Source organism: Arachis hypogaea, chromosome 10 (genome assembly GCF_003086295.3).
Source record: "Arachis hypogaea cultivar Tifrunner chromosome 10, arahy.Tifrunner.gnm2.J5K5, whole genome shotgun sequence".
Taxonomy (NCBI): domain Eukaryota; kingdom Viridiplantae; phylum Streptophyta; class Magnoliopsida; order Fabales; family Fabaceae; genus Arachis; species Arachis hypogaea.
The window spans coordinates 102,630,986-102,644,293 of record NC_092045.1 but is presented as its reverse complement, the minus strand read 5'-3'; positions in this window follow the sequence as shown (position 1 = coordinate 102,644,293).

Sequence of the window (13,308 nt, the reverse complement as noted above, 5' to 3'; positions counted from 1 at the left end):
AGTTACAAATAGAACAATACAGAGTTTTGGAGTTTAAAACAGCTTATACAACTTATCTCTCAAATGAGCCTCTAAGGTCATAAAGTTGAATATACAAAAGGTGAGAGAATACTACGACATAAGTAAATTAGAAATAAATAAGGAAAGAACCATACTCCGCTCTGTCACCATGTCCGCAATTTCACCGAGGTGAATCACGACCTGCATCTGAAAAACAACGACAAAGTATGGAATGAGAACCGAAAGTTCTCAGTATGGTAACAGTGTCCAATGATGTAAGATGTAAAGCTCTGGGACGCCGAAGGCAATCCTAGAACTTCACATCACATACTGATATTCAAGTTTAGAACAAACTAAATAAATATATAAAGAACTTAAACCATAAACCGGGTTATCTAAACTTAGGGGGTACACTCTAAAACTAATCACACCGATGTATCCCACAGCCGTCGCCAACCTAACCTCCGTGCAATCCCATCGCCACCGCCTACCTAACCTCCTCAGCACCAGACAATTACAAATTAATACAAACAAGTAAAATACAAGTAGAAGCATATAAAGCAAGTAGTTCAAGTAAGCAAATAGACATGTTATACAATTAGGCAAACTCACGTAATCAAAGAAAACAAGCACATAAAAGATGTATATGATGAATGCATGTCCTATTGGCTCGTGATATCACTTATCGGTCCATAAATGCCAACCCGATACATCCTTTCGGATGTCGCTTTTCCGCCACACCCACGAATATAGTGTCGGACACATTCTATTGACCTACGGATATAGTGCCGGGCACACGCTATTCGCCCACGGATATAGTGCCGGGCACACTCGCATGCATAACCCAAGGATATAGTGCTTGCCACACTCTTGCAGCAGAAAAGATTACCAATCATAATTCAATCCCAGGGACAAAATACCCTGCACACTCTCATACTTAACCCAAGGATATAGTGCCTGGCACACTCTCATCATTCAACAAGATCATTATTCCTCTTTGAGTCCTCAACTCATCACAACCATCAACCATTCATCATTTCCATTCCAAAAATCTTTAGTTCCTCAGTTTCTCAATTCGTTGTCAATACTCACCAAGTTCACTACTCTTCCTTCTCTCTCAACCAAACTCATCCTCCATACACCAGAGACCTAGACCTCCGTCTGCTAATCTTTCCAAATATTATCATCTAAAATCTATAAACTCTTTCCCATATTTTGAATATCCAAAACTAGGCTCAAAAGTCCTAAAATGGTGTTATAGAAGCTTACAACCTTGTTGGGAAGGTGAAATAGTTGAAAACAAAGTTTAAATTTATGAAACAGGGCGTGTGCGTGCGCACAGGGGTGTGCACGCGCACGTCCAGGAAGATTTTGAAAGTGTGCGTACGCATAGGAGTGTGCGTACGCACCGATACTAAAATTTGTAAGCTTGTTCACTCGCACAAGCTGTGCGAGCGCCCCCAACAGACGATCCTTCCCGACTTGTGCATGTACACAGGACTGTATGTATGCATAGGTTGTAAAACTCCATTGGTGTGTGCGTGTGCACAAGGCTGTGCGCACGCATATACCAGAAATCATAAAATTATACAACTCTGCAGAATTTCATATTTCGACACCAATCTTTGAATGATCATAACTTCCTCTACAAAAATCTAAATTTTACAAACCTTATATCAAATCGAAGGGTTTTCAATAATCTTTATTTCTAAACCAAATCCAACAAATTTTGAAAATTGAGACGAAAGTTATGATCAGACAAATTTCACAAAAAAAAAAACATTTTTATCCAAAAACCACATAACCTCAATTTAATCAACTTTCAAACCAAAACCAATCTAAATCATCCCAAATAATACCAAAGCAACATAAAAGTCCATATCACTCCTTCCTCAAGCTCAACCATCAATAATCTCCCATTTACACTACTCAATACCATCAAATTCCTTAATCATCAACATCCAAAACCATCATAAATAATCTTTAACCAACAACAAACATCAACAACCACTCCAAATCCTCATTACTTAACCTCAACATTATCAATCATTATCCACATTCATATTATCACGCTCATCGTAAATACTCACCAACATCAACCAATATCACAATTTATAATTAACACTAACAACATCAATATTCATCTTCAATTATCAACAATACCAACTTCTTTCAACAATATTACATATCAACAATAATCCACCAACCTTAACATAACATCAACCACAAGTTTCATACCCAAAAATCATCATCAACATACATCATATCATCAATATCCTTTATTCCAAACCACCACAAATATTTTACCTTAACTTATTACCTGAATTTCTCATAATCCTCATTATTCACAATATAACTAACCACCATAAATTCTCATCAATACCAATAATTCTCAACAATCATCATTAACCGCATTAATCCCATACAGCCAACAATTATATCAATTCACATATAATTGTTCATACACCAACAACATTCAATCCTATTTTAGGGCCAACTAGCCTAAGTGTCCATGAACATTACATATTACATAAAAGAAACAGAAACCATACCTTGGCCGATTCCCAAACGCGCCAAACACCAAAACGAAGCCACTAAACTTGATCCAAAGCCTCAACCAACTCCAACAAACACCAAAGCTCAAACTAACAACACATATATCACCAAAATCAAAACCTAAGATACTCAAAACAAATAAACACAAGGGTTTAGTGAAACCTTACTTTATTCAACGAGAGTAGGGGTAAAATCCATCAATTACCCGCTACTAGAGATCATCTAAACAAGCAAAACCACAAAATCTACTCAAAACTTATAACCAAAATCACGCTGAATCTTAGGACAGAGAACTGGAAAGTGAGCTTCGAGTTCTTACCAAAAAAACTTAGATAGAAAGGAAGAGCTTGTCGAGAGCTTCGCGTGGCCGCAAATGACTCGTCAATCGGAGGTCCATAACTCAAGTTATGGCTCCCAGAAGTGGAGGATAAATAGTGACACCCTCTTCCTTCTCCCTTCTCTCTTAACCCGTGGCTCTCTCTCCTTTTTGGGCTGGAAATGAGCTTATATATGTTGGGCTTCGGGCCCGATCCAACTCGTTAGTGTTTTTGGTTCATTTTGTCCACTTTGGGCTAAAACCTTTAAGATTAGTGCCCGGTTTTCAATTCTAAATTGTTTTTACTTCTTTCAAAACAATAAATCATTTTTCAAAATATTATTTTCCAAAATACGTGCTACTGGACAGATTAGAGCTGGTACTGCCAGCTTAAGCGCTAGTACGCATTTTTACAAAAACTTTTCGTAGAAGTTATATTTTCCAACTAAGAAAAATTCATTGAAATCAAATCTCATATTTATATTTTCAAATTAAAACTTCTAAATTTTGAATCTATTTCGGGTACTGAAATTATTTTATTAAAACGATTTTACGTGAAAACACAGATTCTTACGGTTATCAAATATAAGATACGAATATCAAAATAAAATGATAGCTGAAATTAAATAAGTTATGATAAAAAAAAAAGGTAGGTAAATTTTTTTCTTTTAAGAATGTAAAATTAAACGAAAAACTGAGTATTTTTTTACAAGAAAATAACATCTAAGATATACAATATAATTACGAGAACTTAATTCTATAAGTCATTACTAATATTTTATATAATAATATAAATATTAAATATGTTATTATTAAAACAACAAATAATTTTTCTTAAAAATAGATATAGAGATAAATATATAAAAACTAATTTGATAAGTACAAAAACTTGAGTGTATGATAATAAATTGGTTAAGTAAAAAATATTAGAGAGCTAAATAATTAAGATATAAACCCATTACATAATAAAAAATTAATACATATAAAGCTACTAACTTCCATAATATTTTTTATTTTTTTAGACATATATCCCATATGTAGACATAGTTCTTTAAAATTTTTGGATGGTCGAGGCCACTACTGTCTCTTACATGTTACAATAAAAGATAAAAATAGAATAAAAATTAATAAAAACTGAAATTCACATTTTGTATTTGACTGAAACTCATATAAAATTGCATATCTACAAACATATAAATTTAAACCATGAACCATGAATTTTGTTTTCGAACAAAAAAAAAAAACTATATATAACTTTCTAATGTGGCATTTTAGTATAAATTTTTTACATTTTAAATTTTAAAATAACAAATAATTATAATAAAAAATTTTATAAAAGTCTAACCAGATTTATACAATGTGATTCTAAAATTATTAGGGCATTAGTAAAATTATTATTTCTTTTTTAATAATAATAATATAAATAATAACAAGAACAAAAATAATAGTAACTGTGATAATATCAACAATACTATTTAATAGTTATTTTTGTTTAAAATAAAAATATTTTCTTATAAAATTTTAACATTTTATAAATTTATACTAATTTATGCCACAAATATATTAATAGTAAGAACTCACATAAATATTACGTGATTTAGTTCTTTTTTTTTAGATTACTCTCATTATTAATAGTTTATGACATTTTATTGATCTAACATTATAATAAATTTTTACACTAAGGTCTAATCATTAAAATTTTGCAATTATCCACTCAAAAAATATTAACAGATTTTTTTTTCCTAAAAAAAATGGCCATATGATATATACATCATTTTGGTTAGTTTCTTTATTCTTTTGTCCTACAATAATCACTAACAATAAGGGCTTATCACTTTAACTAACAACTTCCATTCAACTCTTTACATGTCATGTGTTCATTGGTCAATCAAAAATTACCCATATAAAATATGTATAGAAGCAATCACCTTTAGTTTTAATAAAATAATAATATAAATTTCTCTAACGAATTAATGTATTTATATCACCACAGTAATGCTAGGTAAATACTAAAATCAATTATTAAAATAAAATATTATAATTATCGTAATCAAATCAAAATATTAAATTACTAAGTCAGTAATTTAACCGTTGAGTCACCGATCGAACCAATTAATATGCTTTAATTAAACAATTATATAAACTTTAATTATTTTTTCGTTATTATAAGTACTTTTATTTTATCTTGAAAAAAATAATTACTATTTTCAAATTTTAATATTTTATTAATTATTTTATATTTATTGTATTATTATACTACATATATTTATTGAAAAAATAATATTAATAGATATCATATAATTATAAAAAAATAAATTATGATTAATAAAATTTTTTTGTTTATCTTTTTAATTTATATATATTTAATAAAATTTATAGTTAAATAAAATATAATTAATTTAAAAATAAGTGAGCCTTAATTGGCTTTGGAGTCTAAGTTTTAATTCTTTGGAGTCTATATTATCTCTTATAGGATGAACATACCAATGACAAATCAACTAAAGGCATTATTGTTTCCCAGGTTCTGATAACTTGGTGCAAAATAACCTTGACAATGATCTTCCTGAGCGTTGCGCTTTTAATTTTATGATTTTTGCTTCACCTATTATATATATATGTGTGTGTGCCACGTCTTTGGTGGCCGTGTCTTTGGTGACTACCGATGCCTATACATTGATCGGAGAATGGAAAATTGACAAGTGGAATGTGTGTATGGAGTGTTAAACTGGATTTGTGAGAGGTATGAATGTCTTTGGCATCTCTTCCAATAATAACAGCCGGAGAACAACAACCTACAAACAACGAGAAAAGAGAATCGATGAAGGAGTTGCGAGGAGGGCATTGCGGAGGAAGTAGATCTATGGGACAACAATGATGACGTTCGGCCAAAGAGAAGGGGATTCCAGAAGGAGATGGTGGCTGAGCTCTATGAACAACCTCATCCAAGTTACACCAGGCAAGTAGCAAACTTGGAATCTATGACAGCAAAGAAACATGGCGGTCAGAGAGCGGAGATGAAAGTTAGACGGAAAACTCGGGAATCATGCTCCAAGTAGTGGCGGATGAAATCGACAGAGAAGTGTAAAGACGATCACCACGGAGGTGGCTAGGAGATTTTCGTCACAACAGCGGCGCCCTTCGGAAGGCTTGGCAGAGGTTATAGAACTAGAACACAACGTAGCTCCATGCGCAACCTCAGGGTATCCTTACCAAGCACAGGGCAGCGCTTAGGAATCATTCGAAGGGAGAAGAAGAACCGAATTGGCATTTTGGTTGTTGATATTGTTTCGGGTTGCTGAGTTGGATTCTATCAAACAAAGTTTATTTGCCGTGTGTTACCTAATTGACAGTGATTAGCAATTTCAAAACAAAAGTCCATAGAGCTCTATATATTCACGTGTCAGTCACATAATGGTTCAATGAAGTTAGTCATTGTTGCCACCAAATTTTCGTTGCTATCATAGACTGCACCATATACATGTATATAATTTTAAAGGTCGTAATACCACATCACCTCTACTTTACGACTTAAGCGTAAAATTTTGTATGGTAGGGTGTTACAAGTAAGCTTTACATTTATAATAATTTTATTGTGCATTTATAATTATTTTGACATATATCTATTATGATATTTAAATTATACTCACTATATTTGCCTTGAACGATTTTAAATTGATTAGAATAATTGATTTAGTAGAATTGAATAATTTGTTTTTGTGAAGTTTATACTTTAGGAACTATACATGAGACCATATATATTTTTTATAAGGTTTTGCATTATTTCAAAATGTTTGATTTTACTTACATATCTATTTTTGAAGCATTAGAGTATTTGTTGGTACTTACTTTAAAATTGTAAAATATGTTTGAATTTTTTTAATTAAAAAAGTATGATTAGAAAAGATTTCTGATGAGAAAAGATTATTTGATTTGATTTGATTCGATACCTTATATATTTAAAAGATAAAAGATTTGTTGTATTTGAAATTATATGTTTTGAATTGGTTTGAGAGGCTCATATTAGAAAACCGTAGCTAACGACGATTATGATGTTAACTTAGATACATCTAACTCAGACTCCAGCTAGTAGGGGTGTTGCTAGGACACACAAGAGGAAAGGCTACCCATAGAGGTGGAGCCGTCTTAGTGTAGACTTTTGATTTGATTTCTCTATGAGAATCCCTTATTGATTCACTTATTCATATAAATTATTATTTTCTAACTAAAATTATTTGTATAATAATGTTTATATAGTCTCATGAAAATTATAGATGTACTATCTAGTTACTGGATTATAAAATTCACTCTGTTTTTCTAAAAAAAATTTTCAAGAATAAATATTTGATTATTTGAGTCTTTCTATTCAAGAGTAATGATCTGTAATGGGTATATATTCTTTGTTGAGTTCTTAGACGTCATCTGCTCTATATGTCACAGGCAAGATCCATCCATATTTATTTATTTTATTTTTGTTTAAAATATAACTTATTCATTCTAAAAAGTGTAAATTTATCAAAAATATTTGCAACCTTCTTATTTATCTTATATTCGAATATGTTAGACTTGTTAAGGAACTATTTTCCTGAGCATCAATCATGACTTATTTTGGGTTGTGACAACATATAAGAGACATATGGTAGGTAAAAAAATGAGAGAAACAAAAAAGAGAGAAAGAAGAAGAGAACTCATTATTTTCTCAAAAAAAAAGATTTCATCTCAATATATAATAACAATGGAGTCAATCATGGCGCATTAAGAGCTACAGCAAAAAGAAAACTATTGCACCCAACCCGCCCCATGAAAGTTACAAGCGGCTGTATTTATATACGCAAAGCTTTCTACCTATGAGATGATTTATGTATCTATTAACATAATATTGGAAGCGCATAAAATCTTGAAAATTCAAATTTTTATCATATTTAGTCTAAAATATTACGCATCAAATAAGAGTTAAGTCTTTAAATATCGTTTAAATTTAGCTACTCCTAGTTTTTAATATTATATTTTTATTTGTAATAAGAAGAAAATGTATGATATAATAAATATATTTTTGATAAATATTGATTACTTCGTATTTTCTATGATCCATGAAAATATTGATTTCATATTTTTTCACTCTTTTAAACAAATAGTTTAAAAATAAACACATTGAAGTATGATAAACAGAATTATTAATTCAATATTTATCAATGGATAATTACCAAAAGAGAAAAATAGTGCATAAATAATAGAAATAATTTGATAAGGGCAATTCACCTCATTAAACCAAATGCATATCAATATTACCTGAATGTCTCAAACCAGAAAATGCAACGTCAAAGTCTCAAAGCACATTTCTATATAAATCGAATCCAATAGATTCAAATTAGGTGAAAACGTTGCTGTTCAAAAATCGAATTAAGTGGATTTGATTTAAGTGCATAGTTAAAATGGTAGCAAATCAAATGTTCTTAATCGGTTTGTTTTAGTTCAGTTCTAATTTCACTCCAAATTTGAACCAAATTGACCCGTGAACACTCTTAACCACAGATTTGAGTTTCAATATTACCAAAATAAAATATTTGAGTTTTAATATTACCGAAATACAACTTTTGCAAAATAGATACCAAAATACAACTTTCTAATAATCTATGTAAACTACGGGAGGGGTCCCACGGATTCCAAATGCATGTAAACTGCTGCACCCCTCCAACGAATTATGTTAAAACAAAATTAGGCCAGAAATCGTGGTAGGAGTCCCGCGGTTTCTGTGGAGTGTGCAATTAGACATATACCATGACAGGGGTTCAGCGGTTTATGCCTGGACCTATTTCGCCTATAAATACCCACCAAGGGGAAGTGGTGTGATGTAAAGAGTCATTTTCACATCTTTAAAAATGAGTGAGGAGACTTTTTTGGTCCTAGTCCACTGCTCTGGAAAAAAAAAGCAAAAGGCACGACATTAAGTTCACTGACAAAGAACCGGTCAGTGTTTTTTGTTCGTATGACAAATACTTTGTCAGAACTAAAGACGAGCATATTGCAAAAGACAGGGTTATGTGGGTCCAAGTGGGTGAAGAAGGTGTTCTACAAGATTCCGATTGCGATTGTTTCAACTGGTGTGCAGTATGAAACATTTGTGATAGGGTCGAACGAAGATATGGAGGTTTTGTTTCATTGTCGACGCAGTTTTTTGGAGGTGAGAATACACGAGCTGTATGCCAAGTTGGAAGATGGTTTTGACAGTTCTGGTGTATCCGCACCGAGTCCTCAGTCGATGACGGTGGGGGTGCATCAACTTCGATGCTTGTCGTTGCAGCTTATGGTCTTTTGGTTGAACCTACATCCGTTCCACCAGCGGCAGCTAGGTCACCTGGTTTGATTCCTGCACTTTTTGGTGAGGGTGAGCCGGATCACATATTGGGAGACAGTGAGGAAGATACTCCCAGGACACCACCAGCATGTCGGGGGCCATCCAGTTCTGGTTCAGGACAACAACCGCCACATTTCTCGACATGGAACTTGGAAGCAATCGGCTAGCAGCCAAACATAGATCCCACCTCCGGAGGCCAGGGGTTACACAAGAAAAATCCTTCTGGAGAATTTCAGATTGGTCAATCTTTCCAGACTAAGGAGGAAGTTGTGTTGAGTGTTAAGGATTATAGCATTCATCGTGGAGTTCAATATCGGGTGATGAAGTCAGATCATCTGAAGTTTCATGGGAGATGCAAGGAGTTTGGGAATGGCTGCACGTGGTTGATTCGCATCACACTTCGACAGCATAAGGGTAATTGGGAGGTTAGAAGGTACAATGGACCTCACACTTGCTTGGCCACTTTGATTTCGAGCAACCACCGACAGCTTGATCACCATATCATTTGTGCAGGATCTTTCCAATGGTTAGGGCAGATGCAGCGGTGCAAGAAGCTACTGAGGAAACCTATGGATTCAGGCCTAGTTATAGGAAGGTATGGATGAAAAAACAGAAGGCAGTTGCACAGATATATGGGGATTGGAAGGAGTCATATGTCGAGTTGCCACGCTGGATCTAGGGGTGGCAAGCGGGGAAGCTCGCCCCGCCCCGCCAGAAGCCCGCCCCGCCCCGCCTAATTAGGCGGTCCTAGAATCCTAGCCCGCCCCGCCTAACTGCGGGCTGGCGGGCTAAGCCCGCCAAAGCTCCTCTTTTTTTTTTTTTACTATTAACTACTAAGTAATATATATAATTTCACAACCATATTAATAAATTTATAATTTCTAATGGCATAAAAAATTATATTTTTTATATTCACAGACATTAAAGTCTTTGTAATTATAAATATCTAATAAATATAATTATAAACCAAATTTTCATTCAAAATATAAGTATAAATATTCTCTCCAAAGCAAAATAAACATAATCCAAAACATAATTATAAATATTGTCTCCAAAATAACATAAACATAATTCAAAACACTCAATTTTTATCTTCATACTCTTGTAAGTTAGGTTGGGGGAAGTTAGGTTTTAGGAAAAAAATTACAAAAATACCCCCTCACTAAAAAAAACCTTAGCCCGGCGGGAAAGCCTGCCCCGCCCCGCCAAAGCCCACCAAAACCCGCGGTTTAAGCGGTGCGGGTTAGACGGGCTTTTGCTATTTGGCGGTCCCGATTTTTCAGCCCAGCCCGCCTTTTTTGGTGGGTTACGCGGGCCGGCCCGGCGGGTTTAGGCCCGTTTGCCACCCCTAGCTGGATCCTAGGGGTACAAGCCACGATGGACGAAACCGTGGCATTATTGAAGACCTCTTCGGTACGTGTTTTGGTGATCAGGTTGATGAGTTTACGAGGTACTTTCATCGTCTTTTTTGGACATTCCCTCCATGCATTGAGACATTTAGGCATTATAAGCCACTAGTTAGCATCGACAGGACTCATCTGTATGGGAAGTATGGCGGGACTTTGCTCCTGGCAATCGTGCAAGATGGAAACTCGAATATCTTGCCCGTTGCCTTTGCACTCGTGGAAGGAGAGAATGCCGAGTCTTGGGCTTTTTTCTTATCCCACTTGCGTCAACATGTGACCCCACAAGAAGGCATTCTGGTGATTTCTGATAGGCACAATGGCATTAAGGCTGCACTGGAGGCAACTGACAGTTCGTGGCTAACGCCTCATGCATATCGAGCGTATTGCATTCGACATGTTGCCGCTAACTTTGCCCTCAGTTTCAAAGGTCAGGATGCGAGGCGGCTGCTAGTGAATGCAGCGTACTCCAAGACTAAGGCAGAGTTTGACTATTAGTTTGATATTATGAGGACTGAGAATTCGGTCATGTGTGATTGGGCCAACCAATTGGAGTATGATAAGTGGACCCAACATCAGGATGGAGGCTGACGGTTTGGCCACATGACCACGAATATATCTGAGAGTGTAAACTTTGTATTGAAGGGGACATGGAATCTGCCGATTACTGCACTAGTGAAGTCCACATACGGGAGGCTGGCAGAGCTTTTTGTTATCCGAGGACAGACTGCAGAGGTACAGGGGGAACACTCAAAACAGCGTCAACTCTGTTTTGCCAATTCAGATGTCACACCTGATAGTAGGTCGGGAACCACCTATCCCCACCCCTACCGTCCTTGGAATGAAGCCAGTCAATATTTGATGCCGTATCAGGCACGTGCTGAACACCACCGAGTTGTGGCAACACCCTATCCACCTGGTGCCACTCAATGACAGCGAAGTAAACCAAACTAGTACATGCGCACCATAACCGACTATGCTCCTCGACTAGAATCTCTGGATGAACAACGGCCAGCATGTCGAGTGCAGCATAAGGCTCCCAAACAATCTGCAAATGTTTATAGCATGATTCGTTAGTCCATTAAATACTTATCATCTAGGAAAAAAGGAGCTAAAATTTGAAACAATAAACACAACTTACATCTCGATCACCTAAGCAGTCCAACGCAAGCCGACACTAGATAACTCTCTCCTCCCTGCGGTCGGATGTCGGTAAATACGTGGCCCGCCAAAACGAAGATAGTGTTATATGAATATGTAAACTGATAACAACTAAGTTAATAACTTGAACCTAAAAAATGAAAACTGAAATGCTAATTGCCCATATATCGATACCTGGAAGCCAACGGAAAAGAAAAATCATCGAATCCACACGGTCTGAGACTAGGGAACCGCCAGAAAATCCATGATTGCAGTAACTGGAGCGGGCCGGTCAAGTTCGTCACATTTATGTTGGCAACCCGGCACATACATCGATATAGCCAAGCTAGTGCTACAGAAGCCCAACTGTAACTGCCCATCTCATTAAGTCTCGCCACAAATGGCAACCACTGAACATGAACCCGGTTTCCACTCTTATCACCGAACAACTGAGTGGATAGCAGCATCATAATATATGCCCGTGCATATATCCGTAAAGTATCCTCAGTAGCATCCTACGGCAGCACCCTGAATCTCTCGTGGAACCAGGTGAAGTGGACCGTAAACTGCTTCACCTTATTCGGCGGGGGAAGCTCGTCAAATAGTTCCTCAAACCACTCCTAAATGGATCTGCCATCCTCCATCAGCTTCTCAAAATCTGTAAGGAACCCGGATACAGGTAAACCATCCACGGGCAACCCTAGTTGGTATGCGACATCCTGCAGTGTGATGGTGCACTCCCCGAATGGCATGTGAAAGGTGTGCGTCTCAAGACGCTATCTCTCAATGAATGCGCTGACGAGGGGCTCATCCAACTAGAACCACCTCGTGTTGAGTCTCGCCAGGTGATACAGACCTGCTCTCTCCAGATACGGTAAAATCCTGTCATGCAGAAGCATGTTCTATTGCCTCTGGACACTAGTGATGCACCTACTAGACTGTAACATGTGAGATAAATATCCAAAACCAAGTGAGATTGCATCACTAACAACCATTCTAAGTTCAATTTAATAAGACTTTGATATAATACTCAAATCTTTAATTCAAAAATAAGCAAATACTAAACGTAACATTATATAATCTAAATCTTAGGTTCAAGAAAGCTAAAATACAAAACTTATAATTTTTAAATTTAAGAATGCAAATATAACCATTAGGTTCAATTTACAAAATTTACTCTTTAAGGTTTCAAAATCTTAATAACCAAGACTATAATACTTGAATTTAAACTTACATGTTTAAAAGTTCAAATTTTGAAACTTAGTTTTCAAACATGAACGCTTAAACAACAACACTACAATTTGAACCCTATGTCTCAAATACAAGAGGAACATCATTCTACTTAAACATTTGAACATATCTCCTAACTTCAAAATCCTAATCCTAGACTATGCGTTCTAACAACAAAATACCAAATACCAAATTTCTCTGTTGATGCTGCCGGCTATGTGCGCAACGCCGTTGAGACGGTAAAGACTACGTTCATCTGCCATGATCCCGGCTCAAGAAAAATCTGAATCACCACACTTTTTCTCTTCCCC